A 15,136-nucleotide genomic window follows, 5' to 3' on the forward strand; every position below is an offset into this window, starting at 1 on the left:
ATTCCTTTTAGAAGGAATACTTAAGGATAAGTAAACCAGAGATCCAGATTTTCTCACAAAGGGGGCTATTTACTAAAACTGATGCATACATATTCCTGTGCAGGTTTGCATAATAACTTAGCTTCTAACTCCAGCTTGTTTAATTAAGCTTTGACAATAAAACCTAGAGGCTGATTGGTTAATATGCACAATTGCACCAGATTCTGTGTGCACCAGTATTAGTACACCCCCCTTCTTGTTTTGTATATTACAGGCACAAAAAAAACAAACCTTCTGTGAGGACAGAAATATTGAAACTGTCATTGTTGACCTGCAATGGCTTGCGAAAGTATTCGGCCCCCTTGAACTTTTCAACCATTTGCCACATTTCAGGCTTCAAACATGAAGATATAAAATTTTAATTTTTTGTGAAGAATCACCAACAAGTGGGACACAATTATGAAGTGGAACGAAATCTATTGGATATTTTAAACTTTTTTAGCAATTAAAAAACTGAAAAGTGGTGCGTGCAAAATTATTCGGCCCCTTTACTTTCAGTGCAGCAAACTCACTCCAGAAGTTCAGCGAGGATCTCTGAATGATCCAATGTTGTCCTAAATGACTGATGGTGATAAATAGAATCCACCTGTGTGTAATCAAGTCTCTGTATAAATGCACCTGCTCTGTGATAGTCTCAGGGTTCTGTTGAAAGCGCAGAGAGCATCATGAAGACCAAGGAACACACCAGGCAGGTCCGTAATACTGTTGTGGAGAAGTTTAAAGCCGGATTTGGATACAAAAAGATTTCCCAAGCTTTAAATATTCCAAGGAGCACTGTGCAAGTGATCATTTTGAAATGGAAGGAGTATCAGACCACTGCAAATCTACCAAGACCTGGCTGTCCCTCTAAACTTTCAGCTCAGACAAGGAGAAGACTGATCAGAGATGCAGCCAAGAGGCCCATGATCACTCTGGATGAACTGCAGAGAACTACAGCTGAGGTGGGAGAGTCTGTCCATAGGACAACAATCAGTACACTGCACAAATCTGGCCTTTATGGAAGAGTGGCAAGAAGAAAGCCATTTCTCAAAGATATCCATAAAAAGTCTTGTCTAAAGTTTGCCACAAGCCACTTGGGAGACACACCAAACATGTGGAAGAAGGTGCTCTGGTCCGATGAAACCAAAATCGAACTTTTTGGCCACAATGCAAAACGATGTTTGGCGTAAAAGCAACACAGCTCATCACACTTAACACACCATCCCCACTGTCAAACATGGTGGCAGCATCATGGTTTGGGCCTGCTTTTCTTCAGCAGGGACAGGGAAGATGGTTAAAATTGAGGGGAAGATGGATGCAGCCAAATACAGGACCATTCTGGATGAAAACCTGTTGGAGTCTGCAAAAGACCTGAAACTGGGACGGAGATTTATCTTCCAACAAGACAATGATCCCAAACATACAGCAAAATCTACAAAGGAATGGTTCACAAATAAACGTATCCAGGTGTTAGAATGGCCAAGTCAAAGTTCAGACCTGAATCCAATCGAGAATCTGTGGAAAGAAATGAAAAATGCTGTTCACAAATGCTCCCATCCAACCTCACTGAGCTCGAGCTGTTTTGCAAGGAAGAATGGGCAAGAATTTCAGTCTCTCGATGTGCAAAACTGATAGAGACATACCCCAAACGACTTGCAGCTGTAATCGCAGCAAAAGGTGGCTCTACAATGTATTAACGCAAGGGGGCCGAATAATTTTGCACGCCCCACTTTTCATTTTTTTATTAGTTAAAGTTTCAAAAATCCAAAAGATTTTGTTCCACTTCACAATTGTGTCCCACTTGTTGGTGATTCTTCACAAAAAATAAAAATTTTATATCTTTATGTTTGAAGCCTGAAATGTGGCAAAAGGTTGAAAAGTTCAAGGGGGCCGAATACTTTCGCAAGCCACTGTATTTATTTATTTTTGAAGGTGCAGGATTGAGGGCTGTGGTAATCATTCTTATTTTTTTAATTGATGCATCACTGACCTGAAACATAAAATGTGCATAATATCGGGTAGCCAGGTAAAATATGTCAGAAAAGACCACTCCTATATTTCTCTTCTTTTAGGTTCCCTTTGACCACAGTCAGGCAGTGGATGTGCAAAGCAAGAAACCATTTCTTAGCTGGCTGCGGTAATCTGAAATTTGGTTGTCCATGGGTTACTGACCTTTAGATATCTGTACTGCACAGCCTAATTAAATAAGACTACATGTCTCTTAAAGTTGAACTCTGGGCCCAAAAAATGTAAACATTTAAATGCATTCCTCGATAGTCACCAAGGATATAAATCTCCTTTGTATTTACCACTTTCCTTTACAAACCCAGGTCACCTTGTAAAAGCAGCAGTGACATCATCACTGTGCTGCACATAGCCTGTGCTAAGAGCAAAGCAGTCGGAGGGGCCCAGCAGGTCAAACCAGTACAGAGGCTCCCTGCAGATAAGTACAGAAGGGAGCGAATACAAGAGCAGTCACACTGCACAATGAGAGAGAGGACAGCAGTGACTGTTTTATATTACAGGAAACTCCTTCCTTGAGGCATTACTAAAGAGATCTGGAAGAAAGATGCCAAGATAAAATGGGATATTTTGTGATCCAAGCAAATTTGTAGAGGCTGATCTCTTGGGATTTTGGTGTACTACAGTCTCTAGAATTTACAGAGAATGGTGTGGAAAAACATAAATCCTTTACTGGACAACAGTCATTTTGGGTGAAAATGCCTTTTCAATTAAATTAAAGTCCAGACCTGCTGAAGCTGACAAGAAATCCAAAATAACTTATAGCAGAGTGCCTCACGTTCACCCCCTGATCCTTCTCGAGGACTGCACAAAAAGCAGTGCTGTAGCATACATCAATGCCCAAATAGTTTTGCTTCTGCTGCATTTTTTACAGTGCACATTGAAGAGAAAGTGTCTGTGACCGTAATAATAACCCCCAGCAATGGTGTCAGTACTATTACACCCACCCCCCCCCCCCCACTACCGCTCAGTAGTCGTGCCTTTTAACCCCTTTGCACTGCTGGTGATTGCAGTGGCAGTGAAATGCAACCCCCTAGTACTGGCAGCCAGTACAGAGAGGTTTAAAGCGATAAAAAAAATAAATAACAAACATGGTATACTTACCTGCTCTGGGTAATGGTTTTGCACAGAGCAGCCCCAATCCTCCTCTCCTTGGCCCTGTCATCCCCGCTGACTTGTCCCATAGCAAGCCGCTTGACACACACACAGTGTGCCTGGGCCCCGCACCCTCCTCACAAGTTGTGACTAACAGCAGCAGTAAAATGTATACCCCCCCCCAACCCATTGGTGATCATTGCAGTGTCAATAAACTGTAACTCTACCTGATCACATGCTCGATCCTGCTGTCTCTCTTCAACGAGGTGGGAACTATACTTGTACTGTTGGGTGGAGATTACAGCTCCTGAAGGTACTTTCTATTTGAGTGTCAGGTACTGAAACATTTCAGCACCCGTCATCCTTGCTGTCATTCTACAATGTGCACAGATGTCCTCCAGGTGACGAACTCGGCCAAGAAAACGGTGGCTACCATTAACCTACAAATCATTTCTCTTTACATTAGTGGTGAGCAGATGAGTATTTCTGACTACAAAATACAGTGCAGATCGAAGAGAATTGGCTACAGCCGCAGAGGACCAGCCAAGTTCTACTCTTGTCTACTCTAACAGGAAAATGGTGCCACAATGGGGACAGGATCACCAAAACTGGACATTTGAAAAAATTGGGGAAAAAACCCCCCCTGACAAATCCTAATAGCATGGACCTAAATTGCTAAAGATCTTATCCACGCCATCGATGAAGAGAAAGGCTCTTTCTTAATACTTGATGGGGTTGCCCACTGAAATGGCCACTGAACATTAATGATTACATATGCTGGAGAGTCAATGCAAACTCTTCTCTATTATCTACCATGTTAAATTGGCTTCCATTTTAAAAATAAATCTATGTTACGTTAGCGAAATATATTCCCACAAATTGGTTCCCTGTAAATCCTGATTGCTCTTTGCTTTCCCGCTCACAACTGATTGTAAAAAAAAGCAGACATTAAGTATGAAAAAAAAACAGCGTTGGGTCCCCCCACCCCCCCAGTCCATACCAGACCCTTATCCAAGCATGCATCCTGTCAGGAAAGGGGGGGAATGAGCGAGCGCCCCCCCTTCCTGAACCATACCAGGCCACATGCCCTCAACATAGGGGGGTGGGTGTCCCCCTGCCACCCCAACGCACCTTGTTCCCATGTTAATGGGGACAAGGGTCTCATCCCCACAACTGTGGCCAGTGGTTTTGAGGTCTGTGGGAAGGGGAACAACCGGAATCTGGAAGCCCCCTTTAACAAGAGGGCCCCCAGATCCCCCCCATGTGAATGAGTATGGGGTATCCCTACCCCTTCACCAAAAAAGTGTCACAAGGTAATAAAAACACAAAAAAATGTGTCCTATGATGTAAATCCACCGTCAATCACGCCGCCCACTGGACCTGGAAAAGAAAAAAAAAATGCTCCCCCCGTTGGTGAAGGCTGGCTTGTGAATGTGTAGGGGTACAATGTTCACGTAGAGGGGGCAGGGATTAGCCCCCTGCCCGCAGACCCCCACAACCACTGGGCACGGTTGTGGAGATGAGGCAAAAAGGGTTTCCGCTCCCCCCCCAAAAAAATGACATGCCAAATGTGGCATGTCAGGGGGTCACCTTCCCTTAAAGCGGAAGTTCCATTTTTGGGTGGAACTCCGCTTTAATTGGAATTACAATTTACAAATACAAACAGTACAAAGTAGTAATGTAGCAGAGTGATTTCAAGAAAACAGGATGTAAACAACAATAAGAAAGTTTCAGTATACATCTGCTACATATATCTTCCATAATAACAAACATCAAGAATGAAAGTATTCTTGATTAGGGAATTACAATCAAGCGTGTAATGATGCATACTTAAAGAGGAGTTCCACCCAGGGGGGCCATCAAAAAAAAAAAAAATTAAAAGTCAGCAGCTACAAATACTGCAGCTGCTGACTTTTAATTGGACACTTACCTGTTCCTGGGTCCAGCGATGCGGGGGATCGAAGCCCCGCTCGTCCCCCCCCCCTCCGCTCGTCGGCGCCGGCATTTCAACTGTGGGCGCCGGGCTGTGGATTCACAGCCTGGCACCCACTGCGCATGCGCGAGCGGCGCCGCGCGCCGTGATTGGCCGCTCAATCACCTGGGACCTGTAATGGGTCCCAGATGATTGACAGGAGGGAGGGAGCAGAGCGGAGCCCTTCCTGTGCCTGGGGGGAAGTGATGTCACCAGCCCAGGCAAAGGAACAGGCAGACTACGAGGGACCACCTAGCAACAGGCATTTAGAGGTAAGTGAAAAAAAAAAATATCCAAATGTTTTTTGTTTGTTTTTTTTTTTTAGAATTTTTACAGGTATTTTTGTTTTTTTGGGTGGAATCCCACTTTAACAAACGTACCTATAACAAGGATGTTCAAAATAAAGTGACTTATTGAGGATTGCAGAAAATGACAAGTACAGTATAGAAAGGAAGAGGTTTCTGTTCCTGTTCTTAAAGCTGAACTTTACTCAGTAAAGCAACATTTTTTGCTCCTCTTACACAAATAAAAAAAAAGGAGAATGTTTACCTTTTTATTGATTTTTGTGCAAAGCAGCATTTTCTGCTTTTCAGCCAAGGCTGGATCCCACTGCCTCCTGGGATAGTTGTGTTGCAGCAATCTAAGCAGGGAGTGAGTTACCAAAGATGCATATGGGCAGCACGATGCAGCACGTGCGCGAAACACAAATCGCGGTTGTGGTCCATCTGCACACATGTGACATATTTCTACACATGCACACAAATGTCACAGATCGATATAGTGCTAGAAAAAAATGGGGAATTTGTGCACATGCGCATGAAAATGAGCCTCCTATCTTAACCAGGTCCCAAATAAGTGGCAGAGACTGGTGGTGTATTTGGGCATGCATCAGATTTTGAAAGGTAGAGGGATGGGGAAGGAGATTTATTCAGGATTTTAAGATCTGCTTTAGGCTGGGTCACACTACTCCGACATGGAAGTCGGATAACTTCCGATTAGAGTTTGCCCTACGACTTCATGTCCGACTTCAGTGAATGGGAACCAACTTTGATCCAACCATTCCCAAACCAAGGGGAAAGTAATACTGGGAGTATGCTATAGGCCCCCTAACCAAAAGGAGGAGGGGGAGGCGGACCACCTATCACAGTTTGGAATGGCGGCAAGGATGGGAATTGTCATTATAATGGGGAATTTTATTTATCCCGACATAGACTGGGCGGAAGGAACCGTGCTTTCGGCTAAATGTCTTACAGGACAATTTCATGGGTCAGATGGTAATTGCACCAACAAAAAACAATGCATTACTGGACCTACTGATTACTAACAATACAGACCTGATCGCGGATGTAGAAATACGGGGCAATTTAGGAAACAGCGATCACAGGTCAATTAGTTTCAGTTTCAGGAAAAATGGGTGTGCTTTAAGAGCATATTAAATAAGGGTATTAGCCAGTGTATCCCAATGGGAAATACATTTAAAAGAGCTAATAAAAGTCCTGGGTGGTAAAAAAAATCCCAAGAAATTCTTTAAGTATATAATTAGTAAAAGAGGGAGGTCGGATCATATTGGCCCCATAAAGAATGATGAAGGGAATCTGGTTAAAAAAGACAGTCTTCATGAGGGAAACGGGGGATTCAGTAACCACGACTGCATTTTTATCCTCATGACACGTCACAGGAAGCACCCTCATGTCTAATGGAGGATAGAATTAGGAATAGACTTGAAAAAAGTAACATTAATAAGTAACCAGGCAAAAATAGTGGCGCTAGATGTGTGCTGAAGCAGGTGTTTGATCACCCCAAGATGACATAACTGAAAAACACTAAATATACATATACATAGTGAAAAATAGAAATAATGAATAATAAATAATAAATACTGATTATACCCTGTGACAAGTGAAAAAATAAAAATAATCAAAAATAATTAACACAAACAAAATAATCCATAAAGTTTTCAAATGAATCCAGAATCGATGTGAGATCCTCCTATTCCATCCACCACACCAGTGTATCAGTGATTCCACTCCCCTAAAGAAACGCACTCACCGAATTCCAATGCCTACACTCTCATGTTAGGCTAAGACGCTTTTAAACCACATGGACAGGGTTTCAAAACGAGTATCCAAATTCCAACCGTGTGTATCAAATAATTCTCCACATGTAAATAATAAAAGTGCACCAATAGTGTAATAATGTAAAAAAACAGTTTATTAAAATACACTTTAAATCTTCAACTTTTGCACTCACATTGTGAAACTTTAAAACCAGCAAAAGTGATCACAACAAGACTTTCAATCTCTCCAAAGCAGCGGATCTTGCGGTCACGGCGGACCCGAGGTGTGCAGGCATGTAAACAAATCTCACCCCTTCCTTGGTCCTGGATCTCAACTCGCTCATCCACTTCCTAGTCCAACATACAGCGTCCTACATCAGTGATGATGATTGCCGTACAGCCACGCCCCCATGCGGCAATCATCATCACTGACGTAGGACACTGTCCTGGGACCAATCCTATTTAATTTATTCATAAATGACCTGGAGGATGGAATAAGCAGCTCAATCTCAGTATTTGCGGACGATACTAAGCTAAGCAGGGCAATAATTTCTCTGCAGAATGTGGAAACCTTGCAAGAAGATCTGAACAAATTAATTGGGGGGGCAACTACATGGCAATAAGGTTCAATATAGAAAAATGTAAAATAATGCATATGGGTGGCAAAAACATGAATGCAATCTGCTCACTAGGGGGTGAACCTCTGGGTGAATCTAGGATGGAAAAGGATCTGGGGGTCCTAGTAGATGATAGGCTCAGCAATGGCATGCTGCAAGCAAAACCAACATAATTTTAGCATGCATTAAAAAGGGGATTAACTCCAGAGATAAAACGATAATTCTCCCACTCTACAAGACTCTGGTCTGGCTGCACTTGGAGTATGCCATCCAGTTCTGGACACCAGTCCTCAGGAAGGATGTGCTGGAACTGGAGACAGTCCAGAGAAGGGCAACAAAGCTAATTAAGGGACTGGAGGATCTCAGCTATGGGGAAAGACTGCAAGCACTGAACTTATTCTCTCTGGAGATGAGACGCTTGAGAGGGGATATGATTTCAATGTACAAATACCGTACTGGTGACCCCACAATAGGGATAAAACTCTTCCGCGAAAGGAATTTAAAGACATTCGGCCATTCACTAAAATTAGAAGAGAAGCGGTTTAACTTTAAACTGCGTAGAGGTTTCTTTACTGTAAGAGCGGTAAGGATGTGAACTGTGTTGATGGGAACAAGGGCCTCTTCCCGACAACCCTAGATGGTGGTTGTGGGGGTCTGCGGGTGGGGGGTTATCGGAATCTGGAAGCCCCTTTTAACAGGGAGGCCCAAAGATCCCGCCCCCCCCCCCATGTGAATGAGTAGGGGTACAGTGCAGTTTTTTTTTTATAAACAATAGTCACAGCCAAACAAATATAAAATAAGAAAGAAATAAGAAAAAAAGGGAAAGCCATTTCCAAGAAATATCAGTGTAAAATACACCTATTAACATGTCACATGCTGGTACATTATGTAGAAAGGCACATATCCAACCCGACATTAGCATAGTCTAATGCCTCGTACACACGATCGGACTTTCCGCCAACAAAACCGTGGAATTTTGTCCGAAGGGTGTTGGCTCAAACTTGTCTTGCATACACACGGTTACACAAATGTTGGCCAACAATTATGAACGTAGCGACGTACTAGACATACTACGTGGTTTTTCATCTCTTTAGCACCACCCTTTGGGCTCCTTCTGCTAATTTTGTGTTAGTAGAAGTTTGGTGAGTGTTGATTCGCACTTTTCTTTTCGCGTTTTTCATTTAGTGCTTTTTAGTTCGCGCTTTTCATTTCGTGCTTTTCAGTTCGTGCTTTTCAGTTAGTTTCTGAACGGCCATTTGTCAACCAGACATGTTGCGGATTCGGAGGAGATAACGTGTTATTTTTTATTGGCTTTGGAGTTATTGCTTTGACATTTTTTTTTTGGTTGAATAATAATTTGATTTGGTATATTTTCTATATTTTTGGATGCATAGAATGCATATTTTGGTTAGGTTCTATTGGCAGATAACATGTCTAATTTTTTTTTTAATGCACAATAAAAAAATAGGGGAGAATAATACTTGGCTATGTGTTTTACTTCAAATGACAGTTTGGGAGTAGGCAATTACATTTTAAAAAATACAATGTAAAATTAACAAGGGACACCAACATAGTTGTATCTTTGTTCTTAAAAACTACGGGATAATGGTGTTGTGGTAACTTGCACAAATGAAAAAAAAAAAAAAAACATAATAATATTTTACTTGATATCACTAGAAAAAAAAGCCTTTGAAAATTTGTTTGCAATAACTCCATCAGTGTCACCAGCAAAGTAGCTTCATTATTATCCCATTAAAGAAGAAGAGAATTGTGCGCTGCATTCTCCATTACAAACGCTAGTTTACAAGACCACCGCTTCTGAGCATGCATGTTTGTACTTTGGACTTTTGTCCGACGGACTTGTGTACACACAATCAGAAAGTCTGACAACACACATTTGTTGGCGGAAAATTTGAGAACATGCTAGGCAACATTTGTTAGTGGAAATCCGACAACAATTGTCTGATGGAGCATACACACGGTCGGATTGTCCGCCAACAACCTCACATCCAACATTTTCCGCCGGAAAAGTCCGATCGTGTGTACAGGGCTTTAGTCTCACACCCAAAAACATACTACTCTGAAAGCACTTATTTAGGGTTGCAGAACAGCATTTGTTATTTAGCATAACGTCTGTCTCACCATGGCCTGCCAATCTCCAAATTCTCCAATTCACCAATTATACGACCCAGAATGACCCACTGCAATCTTCACATTTGAGCAACCATCTTATAATTATATTAAGCAATGTGTTTCCACATAGCTGAGTGGTTGACTTTTGAGAGACTAGCCAGTACCCATCAGTATAAATCCTATTCATTCACCACAAGCCCTCCCAATCATCCTCTTTGCAGTAATCTGAGAGAAACCAGTGCAAATGGAGCCAGTCCAGGTGCCGCTAGCCATGGCTCCTAAAGTTTATAAAATGTATTAGGTGTGCCCCTATTTCTATAAACCTGTTGTTCTTTCAAAAGAGTATCATTGACCTGAGTTCGCCAATCCCCAAATGATGGAGGGCTAGGTGGCAACCATTTCATGGCAATAAGCTTACGCGCTATGAACAGCATTCTGTCCCAGGCAAAAATTATTCCTCATCCAAACAACCCAACAGGGATTACTTAGGGTCTACAGTAGATCGATGTGTGAAAGAAAAGCACTGTTGATCGTGCTCACTTCCTCACGCCAATATATGACCAGTTTGGGACATTTCCATAGCATATGGAGGAGACCTGCGGGAGATTGCTGACATTGTGGGCACTCCGGAGTGTCTCTCCTACCCCATTGAATCTGTTTTATCGGAGTCCTATAGGTCCTATGTATGATAAACAATTGGGTCAGACGTTGTGCAGAGGAGAGTGACACGGAGGGAGAAGAACCCGTTTTTTGGGGTGGGGTTACCCTTCAGGATCCTCAGAGCACAAGTCGCATGCCACAAGTCAGATCAGTTAGGATAATGATCCGACTTGGATGCGTCTTACATTCAAATCAATTGGCTGAAATCATACCCAAGTTAGACCAAAGTAGTGCAGGAACCTTTTTCAAAGTCAGACCGACACAAGTTGGACCAGTTAAGACGGCTCTCATAGGAAACCATTGATTTATACACGTCATGCAGCATGTGCTCCCAAAGTTGGAGTGTATGTTGAACCATTGTGAACCGGGCCTTAAGAAAAAGCTGTATGCTCAACTATGTCCTTGGCAGACTGATTCCTGAATCAGAGTGTCTGTGTTTAACATAATCAGCTGATGTGCTTGCAGGGTTCTATTGAGGAAAGTTGCAGTGTCTGCATCATTTTAAAAGTAGTTGAGCCTTAGGGAGTAAAATATAATTCCAAATACAGAGGAAGTCTAAAATCTTACTTGTATCTTAGTGCAGACTTCCAGGAAAATCATTGAGGGACGTGTCACTTCCAGTTTCTGTGATCTGCTCTTAATTAGCTTCAGTGGAAGGCAAGTTAGACATCAGAGTCTAAAAGACCACTGACATGTAATTAAAGAGAACGCGCCACAAGTGGTTTATGTTACATAGGGGCTTTTTGTCCCCTATGTCATATAAATAAAATTTTAGTAAAAAAAAAATAAAAAAAACACACACACACATGAACGTAAACTGTTGGAGGGGGTGCCTACGTATGAAAATGTTGCTTGCATTACACACTGGAGTGAGAGCAGAAATTCAGGGACCATTATTCAAGGTTAAGTGAGGACCTCTAGGGGCTTTTTAAGCATCAATAGAAAATAAAGGGTACTGAAGTTCATCATCATTTTGCGGGGACGCACAATTCTTAAACTTTACTTGTTGGATATCTCTTTACTTGGCGCAACCTCATTGCTTCTATTTTTTTCATTGGGTAATATATTACATTTCTGTGCCCTATAATGAACTTTAACGTATTTTTTACTGAAAATGTGTGCTTGATAAACCATTGCACAAAAGGGGAAGCTGGCGGCCTCCTGAGGAGAGGGGGGAAGTGAAGGCTTCCTAATAGGGAACTGGTGGAGCATGCAGGCTGCGTGGCAACGTAGCAGTCAGAGGATCACCTGCTATAGCACTGACAATAGGGAAGTGCACTGAATTGGTAGGATAAACCAGGTAATTACTACTAATGAAAATATGCATAATGGAAAGGTTATGCACCCAGATGATGATCACACTGTTATACAAGACTCAAAAAAACTTTTGAGTTTACTGACACTTTAACTAGGTGTAGAAATAAAGGGGGAGATTTGCTAAAACTGGTGCACGCAGAATCTGGTGCAGCTGTAAATATTAACCAATCGGCTTCTAAGTTTATTATCAAAGCCTAATTGAACAAGCTGAACTTAGAAGCTGATAGGTTACAGTTGCACAGCTGCACTGGATTCTGTGTGCACCCATTTTAGTAAATCTCCCCCAAAGGGTTCATCCAAAGTGAAGCTGAACATGGATAAGTTGAGAAGATACACTGCAGGATAGTACTGTTTTACCTGCGAAAAAAGGCATGTACAGGGATGGACCCTTACCTAACAGATATATGCATGGACCCTTTGCAGAGCAGGCTAAAAAAAAATAGTCATAAATTAGTGCCACAGCAACAGACAGTTGAAAAGGAACACAAAGAGAATTCAACCAAAGAGACCCAGGAAAGATATAAATAAACTTACCTAGAAGGTCCAAAATAAAATGAAGTGGGAGTGATTGCAGAGGTTACAGTGGAATACAGGCATGAAGTCCAGACCACAAAGTAGCAAGATCATCTGAGTTTTTAAAAGATGCAATATACCATGAGTCAGTTACAGAGTAAAAGATTATTACACATTGCCACTCTGCCCTGCTATAGATTCTATTCTAGGTGTGAGGACCCAGATTGGGGGGAAATGTAAGCACACAATATACTATTGCACCAAAAAACATGCTGTGCCAGGACAATGAGGACCTAGCCAGAGGACACTGGCAGGCAGGGCTGCAGTTTGTAACTTTTTATTATACCCAAAAATGTGTTACTGATGGCAACATAAGTGGGTGGCTGTGCACTGCCCCTGGCGGCCCTGCAACCTCTGGCCATTAGAGATATTTCCTAGCAATGCTTCTGTGGTTTACTGTATCTCAGAGGCAAGAGGTGAATAGCCAATCCAGAACTTGCAATATATTAAATCCAATGAACAGCAAGCTTATCCCAAACAGGAGCTGTGAGACCGATTTACTAAATGATTGCAGCTTGATTCATACATTTTTTCTTCTGCTGCTCTAAGGCTCGATTCACACCTATGCATGTTGCTTTTGAGCGTTTTTGGAGTTTTTTTTGTCATGCTTGCCACGTTTTTGAGCAGCGTTTTTGCGACGTTTTTGCGGCGTTTTGCGTTTTGTGTTTTTTTTTTTTTTTTTTACATTTAAAAAAAAAAAAATAAAAAAAAAAACAAAAAAAAAAAAAACGGCAAAAACGCATAAAAAACGCTGTAAAAACGCTGCAAAAACGGTGCACTTGCGTTTTGATGCTTGTCTATTGAATTCCATTACATGCAAAACGCTGCATTTTGCATGAAAAAAAGTCCCTGACCCTTTCCAAAAATGCAGAGATACAAAAAGGCATTGATGTGAACATGTTCCATAGGAACCCATGTTAAAAAATTCCCATGCATTTCTGCAAAATGCAAAATGCATCAAAAAATGTGCTAGTGTGAATGGAGCCTAAAGTAGCACTGATGCAAAAGTATAGTATTAAACCCTCAGCACTTTTTGTTCTAGCACAATGAGCACAATAAAATGAACACTCCCCAGAAAACCATTTCTTAAAATCCTTACCCCAGCACTTTTATGACTTATCAGTGCTTCTGGCTCCTGCTCTCTCAGTGCTGCTTCCCTGAACTTCTGGCCTTCACAAGAAAAAGGCAGTCTCCAGTTATTCTGTAGGGAGAAACAGGGGAGTGCCTGGTCATCCTAGACTATGGGGCTATGTGTTTTTATTGCTGCACACAGTCAGTGCAGAGAGATGCAACTCTAGTCCCTGCATGTAAGGGTGTCTACATAGGATGTTGCAAGAGAAAGGACACACTCTGGTAGGAAACCTGGGGCAGCGTTCATGGCACCAGCTTAAACTGAAACATAGACATGCACGCATTAAAGCTAAAAAGTTTTCAACAGTCATCGGCTGTTAGCGAGCTTCCCTGTTGACAGCTGAATGTAAAAAATTGCCGGCTAAAAAATTCACGAAGAAAACGGTGTGGGGTCCCCCCCAAGGACCATACCAGACCCCTCAGTCTGGTATGGATTTGGAGGGGACACCCCCATGCCAAAATTTAAAAAAATGGCGTAGGGCCCCCCTCAAAATCTATACAAGACCCTTATCCGAGCATGCTGCCTGGCAGGTCAGGACAGGGAGCGGATGAGCGAGCGCCCCCCCCCTCCTGAACCATACCAGACCACATGCCCTCTACATGGTGGGGTGGGTGCTTAGGGGCAGGGGGGCTCTGCGCCCCCCACCCCAAAGCACCTTGCCCCTATGTTGATGGGGACAAGGGCCTTTTCCTGACAACCCTGGCCAGTGGTTGTCATGGTCTGCGGGCAGGGGGCTTATCAGAATCTGGAAGCCCCCTTTAACAAGGGGGCCCCCAGATCCCGCCCCCCCATGTGAATGGGTATCGGGTACATTGTACCCGTGCCCATTCACCCTAAAAAGCAGTGAAATGTAAAAAAAAAACAAAACAAGAGCCGGTTTTTAATAAGTCCTTTATTAAAAAAATAGCCCAGAGTCGTCTACTCCCACTGCCGTCTTCTCCCGGTGCTCGTTCCCTCCCCCCTCCCTTTCCAGACCTGCCGGGCTGCATGCTTGGATAAGGGTCTGGTATGGATTTTGGGGGGGACCCCACGCCATTTTTAAAAAAAATTTTGGCATGGGGGTGTCCCCTCCAAATCCATTCCAGACTGAAGGGTGAATTTTTTTAGCCAGCTGTCAGCAGGGAAGCCCGCTGACGGCTGATGACACATCGCTTGTTAAAGACACGGCGGACGACTTCCCGACCTGCTCCTTAGCAACCAGCTATATACAGTGAACGTAAAAGAAAAAAAACACACAGATCGCAAAACGCAAATCGCGGCAAAAATGCACTACTTGCGTTTTTTGAATGTGGGTCTATTGAAGCCTATTACATGCAAAACTCTGCATTTTTGCGGGAAAAAAAGTCCCCGACCCTTTCCAAAAACGCAGAGGCACAACAATGCATTGATGTGAACGTGTTCCATAGGAACCCATGTTACAAAATTCCCTGCATTTCTGCAAAATGCGAAAAATCATAAAAAAACGCATTAGTGGGAATCGAGCCTAATGCCACGTACACACGATCGGACTTTACGGTATACTTGGTCCGGCGAACCTGAGT

The sequence above is a fragment of the Aquarana catesbeiana genome, linkage group LG06 (genome assembly GCF_042186555.1).
Source record: "Aquarana catesbeiana isolate 2022-GZ linkage group LG06, ASM4218655v1, whole genome shotgun sequence".
Taxonomy (NCBI): Eukaryota; Metazoa; Chordata; class Amphibia; order Anura; family Ranidae; genus Aquarana; species Aquarana catesbeiana.